Source organism: Equus caballus, chromosome 18 (genome assembly GCF_041296265.1).
Source record: "Equus caballus isolate H_3958 breed thoroughbred chromosome 18, TB-T2T, whole genome shotgun sequence".
NCBI lineage: Eukaryota > Metazoa > Chordata > Mammalia > Perissodactyla > Equidae > Equus > Equus caballus.
The window spans coordinates 3,864,866-3,874,933 of NC_091701.1; positions in this window are offsets into that span (position 1 = coordinate 3,864,866).

The window sequence follows — 10,068 nt, forward strand, 5'->3', positions numbered from 1 at the left end:
TGACTTTGCCCACCAGCCTACACTGCCTCCACAAGTCTTATCAGCTTCCAACAAAAGGAGTCGTAACAGTCGTAACAATAGAAAATGGCAGCGCACATGGAGCACTGAGCGTGGGAGCGTGTCACATGCATTACCCATGTTCGTCTAGACTTTTCCAACGCCTAGCGAGGTGGCCCTGTTATTTGCACAGAGGAGAGAACTGAGGCTTCACGAGGGGAAGCCACTGGCCCAGGTCACACAGCTACAAGCAGTGACAGACCCGGATTCAGACTTCAGCCCTCTGACTACGAAGTCAGCCCGGGAAGTAGGTTGGGGTGGAAAAGGACAGGGTTTGGTCCTAGGTTAATGGGCAGGATGACCACTATCCCCATCCTGAACTCACACGGACATCTTCCCTGCTTCACCTGGCCACCTCAGGGCCTTTGCACAGGCGGGTCCTCCCTGATTCTCACCTCTTCCTTGGCCTGCATAGCGTGTGCTCCTCCTTCATGAACCCTTCATGAACTTCAGCCTGTGCCACTGTACTCCCGAAGCCCAGTGGGGAATCAGGTGCCCAGGAGACTCAGAATAAACACTTGTTCAGTGAATTCTGCATTCCTCCAGTGGGAAGGCTGGACCAGGCTAAGGCGACAGGACGTGTGAAGGGACAGGGAGGGGGGTGCCGGGGGAGGGCAGGGGTCCCACAGGCCTGGACCCTGGGAGGCAGTAGGGAGGAGTGGGGAGTGTGGCAGGGCAGGAGGTGAGGCCCCCAGGATGAGCACCAGTGGAAGGCGGTAGGGAACCAGGAAGGACACAGGCGTTTGTTGTCTGAGCTCAGAGTGGGCCGCACGATTCCAGACGACAGCAGACGCCTCCCAAGCACATCCCAAGGCCTCCAAGGACGATGCTGCCTCCTGCCTCCCCGAGTCAACTGACCCGTCGCTGCACGTGTCCCGGGAGGCCTGGGCTGGGCAGGTCCACACTCCAGGGCCGGGGCCGGGTGCAGACACACACACCTGGCTTGGGAAAGGAGTTCTGCACCCACTTCCCCTCCCTGCTGTGTGACGTCAGGCAAATCCTACCCACTCTGGGCTCGAGCTACCTCTGTGCATAACGGGAACAGAAAACACCAGAGAAGGAACAGGAACAGGGCATTTTGGAATAAGACAGGTGTAAGTGAACGATAAGCACATCTCCGTGTCTGGGCTTGACACGAGACAGTGGGGAACTCGTCTTTTTCTTTTTGCAGGTGTAGGAGAGGAAGACGTTTCCTCTACCCACTCTGGGTCCTTCTGACTGGACAACGTACTAAATTCTCATGGGACAAAATAACAGGAGGAAACCAGACAAAGCTTTGTAACAAGCGCACATGGCAGAGACCCAGGAAAACTGAGCCACTCGCCAAAATGGCGGAAGCTCTCACCTTGAATGCCAGTGTCAGCTACAAAGGAGGCTTTGGCGTGGGGAGGCGGCTATGGGAGGTCAGCAGAAAGGCAAGTGAACAAGAGAAAGGCTGTCATGCAGATGTGAGTGCTTGCCCTCCACACTGACAGGAGTTTCTAGAGAGAGAAGGTCGTCCCCCTCTTCCTGGTACAGAGGAAGACCCTCTGCAGATGGGGATCGCCCTCACAAACATCAGTGCCTCTTACGAAGGGTGAGTTCTCGTGTTCAGAGCTTCTCCAACGTCTGCAGGGTCTGAAAGGAGCCAGCCCAAAATAACCCTCATGCCAAAGAGACGTATCTTGGGGCGGCCACTTCAAGTCCCCCACAGCCCCAAAGATTCTCCCTGGGCTAACGTCTCTCCAATCTTCCTTTTTCCTTTCCTCCCAAAGCCCCAGTGCATGGTAGTACACTGTACTCATAAGTCCTTCCAGTTCTGTGTGAGCCACAGCCACAGCGTGGCTCCTGACAGACGGCTGGTGTGGTTCTGGGACCGGGAAATGAACCCGGGCCTCGGAAGCGGTGAGAGCGCTGAACTGGAACCCAAGGCGTCAGGGCTGCTCAGAGTGCGTGTTGTTGAATGAAGAGGCAGATGACCGAGTGAGTGGCTGCCCTCTTCCCTCCTTTTGCGTCACGACGAGACTCGCGTGCACTGAGTGCAGACGGCATCTCCTGCCTTTGCTGAAAGGCTTCCCCAGAGAGCTTCGTGTCCCCACAGGAGGGGCTCCGGGAGCCCTCTGCAGCAGGCCCAGCGAGGAAGGACGCTCCATGTCACACGACCAAGCCACCTGCCCCACCAGCTGGGACGGCCACCATGGAGGCAGTAGGCACTGGGGCCAGCGCGTGTCATGACACGGGCAGTGCGGCTACCCGCTCCAGGGCGAAGAGGCCCAGAAGGTTCCTTCCGTAAATGTTCCCTCGTCAAAGATGTTCGTGGCACAACAGTCAATGCGCCCTGGATCGGGCAGAAGGCAGCGAGCGTCCTCCAGAAACATAGACACGGTCCCACCGGAGCCGCCCGCCCTGTTTACACGCTTCTGCTGTGCCCTTGGTGACAGTTACGAACTCTTGGACAGAGGATTTTCAGAAAGGGAGGATGAGCTTAGGATGATAATCACGCATCCCAAAGGTTCCGTGGATCCTGCACGGTGTGAGTCCTCGGTGGTGCTGAGTCGGGGCGAGTCCATGCTCCAGCATCAGGCGGCTCACCTGCTGGGAACTGCCCAGCCTCTCCCCTCCCGGGAGCACCAGGGGTGGCCGTGGGGACGCCCCTATCCGTGAGATCCGGAATCCTGGAGCCTTCATTCCCCTGAGGCATTTCTCAGCCACCCCAATGAGACCAGCCTGGAGCAAATTTTCCCACCTGCCCAAAAAATGAAAGGGGTCAGGTCTCAGGGGGAGGGAAACCAGAGTGTGTGCAGGGAGACAGCCAGCCAGGAGGGGAAGGGGCAGGGAGCAGGGGCAGTCAGGGCCCCGGGGAGGGCGGAGTATGGCTCTCCACCACAACCGCTGAAGAACTGCGGGTTTCTCAGGACGGAACGGCGGAGCCCAAATGACAGAGCTCCTGTCCCTGGAGTCTGGGCTGGTGGAGAGGGCGTGCAGCGCAAATAAGGGACTGGCCTGTCTCCAAGGCCCTTCAGCCATCAGGAGACGCCAGGACCCTGAGATCTGACTGTCCCTCTCTGTTAAGGCAAGTCCAGAAACTCCTCCTGGGGGGCAGTGCGGTCAGCAGAGTGAGGAGTGTCCTGCAGGTGACACAGCCCCAGGACGCATGCACTTCTGTTAGTCGGTGCTTGTCCTTCCACAGGAAGCACCCACACAGCTCAGCCCGCTGCCTGGTCCCGGGACGGATGTCAGCAGAGTTCAGCAGAGAGCCGCTTGCTCAGGGCTTGGTGTGTGCGAGGCTCCTGGAGGGGACAAAGCGGGGGTCAAGAGACCCAGGCCGCAGCGTCAGGGAGGCAACCGGAGAGGCTCCTGGGAGGAGGCCTGAGGGCAACAACTGCCTGGATGACAGCACAAAACGTGTCTCCCCTCCTCCAGAACCTGGGGTGGGCTACGCAGGCCCCACCCACACGACTGCAGGCACGGAGAAGTGCCGCTGTGTGCAGGACACAGCGTATAGAAGCCGGGACGAGGGACGGGACACATGCTTCCTGTCCAAATGACATTTTGGAGGGAAATGTTTGACACTTTCTTCTTCCCTCCTTCCCAGCTGAGCCTCAGAGGCCAGCAGCGCCTCAGCCTCCAGGCTGAAGTTCACCGGGGAGGGTGGGGCCTGGGGAGCAGCTGCGGCCACGGCCAGGAGGTGCTGGAGCAGGGCCAGCACACAGTGGGTCTGTTTCCATAAAAGGCTGTGGAGTGAAGACAGAGGGGAGAACGTGATGGCGTGTGTGGGACTTCAACAGAGAGCACTGACAAAGAACGTCCAGGCCATAGGGAGCCACGGTGGGAGCCGGAGCAGAGGAGCGACAGGAATGGACACGGGGCTCCCCCGCAGTGACCCAGCCCTCTAGCCGGGAGTGCACAGCAGAGCAGGATGACAAGAACAGACATGCTACTGATGAGCACTCACTGAGAGCGGGTGAGGGGCCAGGCCCGTTCTGAGCCCTTGGTGTCGATGACTTCATTCTGTCCTGGCGCGATAAGTCTGCGTGGTGGGGACCACCACTGTCCTGTTTGTGCAGACAGGCAAAGCGACCCCCCGAGGTCACGCTGCTGGTCGCAGTGTCCCCGGGTCCCTGTGTAGCAGCTCTGGGCCGTCGTGTCCAGCGGGCCGGTGTGCTCGCTGCCTCCTGGCGTGTGTCTGGGAAGATCCTCAGCATCCCGGGCTCACTGTCCCCATTTGTGCCCCGGGAGTGACTCCTGCCCGGCTCTCAGGGCGGCTCTCTCTGACCCCAAGACCATGTAGGACCGTCCCTGCACTGCAGGCCGAGGCCGCCCGGGGACCCTCACAGTCTCATCATCTTCAGGAGGCAGGAAAAACCTCAAAGGGTTTCCTTGAAAGGCCCCTTTAAGCCAACTTGCTGTCATTTTGAGATTTTTCCTCCGGAGATGAACATGGAAGGAACTGCCTAGTGCTGACAAACTTTGGGAAACTTCCAAGCACTTTGGGATTCCCTTTCCCTCTCGGTCCTGCATCAGCCTGTCACCTTGAAAGGACATGCGACACTCCCTTCGGCCAGGCAACCAGCTGGGGACCTTTAATATCCCTTGGCCAAGAGCTGCAGGTCAGGAAGAGGGCAGAGCCCCTGGCTCTGTGTCCCATGTCCCTCTCAAGACCTGGCTGAGCCGCTGGTCCTCCCGGCCCCCAGGGTCCCCACCCTGGACAGAGGCCAGCCTCGGGGCTCCCAGGGCCCTCCAGCCTCTGGTGCCGGTAGCCCTTCCTCCCTTGGGCCAGCACCGCATGAGGCAGGGGCTGCTCCACTCCCAGGTCACTCCTGGGGACCAGCCCCCAGCAGCCTCTGCAGCGGGATGCCAGGGCCCTCCTGCCCCCAGAGGAAGGCAAACTCCAGGAAGGGTGGTGCTCAGGCCCTCCTCTGGGCTCAGCACGGCCCTCGGAGCATCCCTGAGGGCTCTGAGGACAATCTCAGAGGCCTGGACAGGCAGGGCTCACCAGCGGCCACCTCGCCTCAGCCCAACTCCAGAAGGTTCTGCTCCTGTTTCAAAAGAAGGGTTTCCACCTCCAACAAGAATCAACAGGGGCTGGAAACCAAGCGCACGTAATCAGACCAGCTCCCTCCCAGACCCGAGCCTGGCAGGTCCACCTGCCTTCTGGCTCATCTGCCCAGCTGCCTGTAGATGTCACAAACTCGCCTGGCCCAAGGTGTCTAGGTGCCTGTCCCCCCGTCTCTCCACTCACATCTCATCCCTCAGCCCATCCTGGTGGCTCCACCTGCAGAACCGCCCAGAATCTGCTCCTTCCGCATGCCCCCCGCCCCAACCTGGGCCAAACCACACCAGCCCTCCCTCTAATGCCTGTGGTCCCTTGCTGCGCCCGCACCTCCAGTCTGCTCTCCACACACCACAGCCTGACCACGTCAGCTCACATCCTCCTCTGCTCCACACCCTCCGTGGCCACCCTCCAGGCAAAGCCCGGCCCTGCCAGGCCCTGATGACGAGCTGACCTCATTTCCTGCCACCCCGCTCCCTCCTGCCCATCCCACTCCAGCCGACCGGCCTCCCCATCTTCTCTCACACACCAAGACCATTCCTGCCCTTGCTCTTGCTGGTCCTTCCTCTTAGAACACTCTTGATGTCCACACGGCTCCCTCGCCTCCTCCAGATCTTTGATCAAACGTCATCTCCTCAGTGAGGCTTTCCCTGACCTCCCCTTCTCACCACCTGAGCCCTGGGCAGGCTCAGTCTGTCTGCATGTGACACGTTCCCCCCACCACCTGTGAGCCCCCAGGAGCAGGCCAGAATGCCAGGGTTTGAATCCTAGCTCTGCCACTTACCAGCTGTGTGACTTGGGACAAGGTGCTTAACCTCTCTGTGCCTCCATTTCCTCCTATGTAAAATGTACCTTCACTCTAGGTCGTTGTGGAAGCTAATGAGTTAATACGTACAAACTGTCTGGAATGCAGAGACGTCCGTTAGCCATTACTCGAATCGTTATGATGTGCTGTGGACCAAGGCTTCCTGGCCAGTGGTCCGAAGACCTGGGCTGTGATCCACCTCTGCCGCTACTCTCCACGTGGCCTTGGGTGAGTCCCTTTCTGTAAAAGCTATTTCCTACAGCTGCAAAACACGGGGATTGTCCCGGCGGTGGCCTGAGCCCCTGGGGTGCTTGGAAAACACGTGCCTCTCATTCTTTCAAAAGAGAATAACAGACCACGTCCTCAGGTGGGAAGGAGCACGTTGTGTAACTACTGAAGGCTCCAGCAGAGAGAAGGGGCAGTGAGCGAGGGCTCGTGGGCCACGCGCATCAGTGAGGACAGTCTTGTGTGAGCACTGATGGCTCCAGCAGAGATGGGGCAATGAGCGAGGTCACGTGGACCACGCGCACCAGTGAGGAGCAGCTGGGTTATGGTTAATAACAAATGAGATCTCGATCTCAGGGGCCTACTATCAGTCTGTGCATCTCTCACACAATGTGTGCACCACGTGGCTCTGCTGCATGGCACCTTCCCTCTGGACTCAGGCCGCCAGGGCAGGCTGGGTCGGGAATGCCACCGTGGCCTCAGAAGGAGGAGAAGTTGTCAAGCCCACGCCGGTTCTTGCAGCTGCTCAGCCCCTGTGCCCTGCCCGAGAGCAACAAGGGGCAGGGCCGCCAAATCCTCCAGGGAGGGAGGAGCCACCACAAGGGCCCTGAGCGTGGGCGAGCCATCATCCAGTTCCACACCACGCTACGATTCTGCAGACTATCCCAGAAGCAAGGACAACCACTGAATAAATTCTCCATTTGCAGCAAGTCACGCTGGCCACAGCGAGGAGGACAACAGACTGGAAACGGGCAAGAGTGATAATAAATTGGGAGAAAAATTGGGAGGGCGTTTCAATTTTCCAAGCGCAAAACAGGACAGTCCTTTAGACGAGGGTGATGGCAGTGGAAGTGGGGAGACACCAACAGGTTTAAAAGATAGGAGGATTGACTGAGGGGCCTGGGTGGCTATGTGGCCCCAGGGTGGGGAAGGAAGGGAGCAGGCTTGGCTTCTCCTGTCTCACCAGCCGCGGGCTCTGGTCTTTGGGGAAGGCCGGTGAGCCTATTCTCTGTTTGTTCTGGGGCTCCCTGTGTTCTCCCAATAAATCTCCCATCTTGTTCAAAAGAAGAGCATGAGCTGAATAGAGGAGGGAACCCACGGCTTAATAAGGCGAGGAGTGCTGAGTGAACTGACGAATGAGTGATAGAGCCACCAGGGGGATTCACTCATGTCCCCAGCTGTTCAAAGAATGAAGAGAAGGTAGGCTCAACCAGAAGAAAAAGGAAGTGGTCCCCACTGGGCATACTCCGAGGGACCCCTCCTCCCCCACCAACGCCTCAGGGTCTCCACTCCTCCAGGGTGCGGACCAATTTCAGCTGAGACAGAGAAGGGAGGGGTGGGCGGGAAGGAGGAGGGAAGGAGAGGCAGGCGACATGGACGGTTCCGAGGGACCTCTGCCTCATCCTCTCCTCCCGCCGTGTTGCCTCTCTGTGCTTCCCTTTCGGAGTCCACAATTTCACCATCCGTGGTGGGCGGGTTTGGGAGTCACCAACACGCCAGGAGAGATTTTCTGTCGCAGCAGCAGCATTGGGCAGCTCACAGGAGCTCAGAGCCCAGGGTCCTCCTCTGCCCTGGGTGCCCTTAACGGCCCGAAGGGGAAGGACTCAAATGTGCAACTGTGTGACTGTGGCCTCCGCTCAGCCCAGCCCGCCTCTGGAGCATCATGGTCACTGTCCGAGATGCTCACGGGCTGACTCGCAGCTGGAGACACGCTCTGAGACCAAGCCCCACCGTGTCAGAGCTGAGGGGGTCCAGGACCTCCTTTTCCCCAGAGCCTGGCTTTGCAGATGAGAAAGCAGAAGCCCAGAGACGGGGAGGAATTCCCTCAGGACACACAGCGAGGGGCAGAGAGGGCCTGGAAGTGAGCTTTTGGACAGAACCCATTTCCTTTGGAAGGCTCCTGGGCGATGCCCCCTGCCCGGGACAACTCCCAGCGCTGAAAACTCAGAGGAGCACACAGTAGGTGCTCAGGGCCATTTGTGACTGAATAAATGTTTCTAATGGGACAGCACAAGCAGGCCGTGAAGCTGGGAGCGGACCCCAAATCCTGCCTTTCCCCAGGAACTCCTGCTCCTCTTTCAGACGAGCGAAGTGGGGCTCGGAAAGGAGGCGGGAGGGGAGCAGCGTGGCCCTGAGTCCCTGGTGAGGAGCACACCACCGGGTGTGGGCAGCCCACGGAGCAGGCTCCCCAGGAGAACGGGTGCAGAGGAGCGTGGCGGCTGCACCCTTGCTTACTGAATGTTTGGTCTCTGATCCCGATGCCCGTTCAAATAACAAGAACAGAGTCTTGGGGGAAAAGGAAAGCTTTCCTTCACCAGTCAGGGGCAGCAAAGCAAGGGCCAGGGGCCCCCAAATTGCTAGCTCCCCGTTAAGAAACGGGTGGGGCTTTTGATTTGGGGCTTTAGGTAGAGGAGGGTGCCGTGGCCTTCCTGGTCAGCGTTTTCCCATGGGCCTGCGTCTGGGGCTGCTTCCAGCCGAGGAGACAGAGGGTTTCTCAGATGAGCGTCCTCGGCTGTTTGTCTCCACGGGGGAAGGTGCACTCTGACGTCAGGGAGCCGAGGAGCTGGGCCTGGGCAGCCTCGGTTTCTGGATATTGTCTGGACGCTAGTTTCTCTGTAAAAGGACTTCAAGGTCCTGGGATCAGCATGACTTTAGTGGGAGCCCAGCGGGAGCCCATCTGGACTTGAACAATTTGCTAATTCCATTTGGCTCTATAGCTGAAGGGGTCAGAGGTCACAGAAACAAGCCTTTACCTGTGGGTGTCACTAAGGACCCAGGGCCCTGGGGATGTGGGCCTTGAGTTTTAGCCCATCTCTGCTGGGTTCTCTGAAGGGGAACCGACGGCGGGGCTGATGTGAACTCAGAGCCGGTCCCACCTTGGCCCGGCCAGGCACCCCATCTCCCACCTGGGAAGCGGGAAGCAGTTAGGGCTGGAATCCTGGGGAAGAGAAGTTCTTTCTCTGTTGGGCTGCTGAGGGGTGATGAGGCCAGCCTGGGAATGACGGTGGAGAGCCCCCCTGAGCAGGACAGCAGCACACAGGGCAGGCAGCCAAGCCAAGAGGCTGGGAGGGCCGATCCCTGCTGATGGCGTCGAGCACCCAGGTACAGCCTCACCTGAAGCTCTCTGCCTTTAGACGGCCTAGTTACAGAAATCATTGTCTCCTGCTTTGTTCGTTTGCTAGTTCAAGCCCCTTGGGTTTCTGTCACAGGCTATCAAAAGAATCCTGGGGCCGGGTCGGCGGCATAGTGGTTAAGCTCCTGCACTCCTCTTCAGCGGCCCCAGGTTTGCAGGTTTGGACCCCAGGTGCAGACACTCACATCGCTCATCAGCCCATGCTGTGGCAGGTGTCCCACATAGAAAATAGCGGAAAATTGGCACAGATGTTAGCTCAGGGCCAATCTTCCTCACAACACAAAAGGAAAAGAATAAAGCTTCTGACTGTTCCTTTCAGCTGGCAAATGGAGCACTCTGGCATGGCTACAACATGGAGGATTTAGGCTAGCTTCAAGGAAGAACTTCCAGGTAACACTGCAAGGCTCCAGTCTAACCTGGAGCCCAACTGGACTCAAGCCATATCTGTTGGGGGCCTGCTATAGACTGTTACCCAAGTTAATCCTCGTTTTGGAGGACAAGACTGAGGCTCAGAGAAGGGAGGCAAGTGGCCATAGCGAGGATGTGTGGACCAGGCAGCAGGCCCAGACGCTGCTGCTGCTCTCTGGGGAGCTGGCCGAGGTGGCTTGCCCGTGTGCCGGGGGCTCTGGCGCCAGTGGCACGTGCGCTGGGAGCGCCTGAGCCATGGTGGCTGCACGGGCTGCCCAGAGGCGCCCAGAGGGTTTGCGCACACAGGGGGCCGGCTCTTGGCCCGGCCCCGCCCGGCTCCCCTCCCGGCTTTGTCTTGCTTTGCTTGGGGGAATCACGCTCAGGCGACCACCAGGCCCAGTGTCTGGA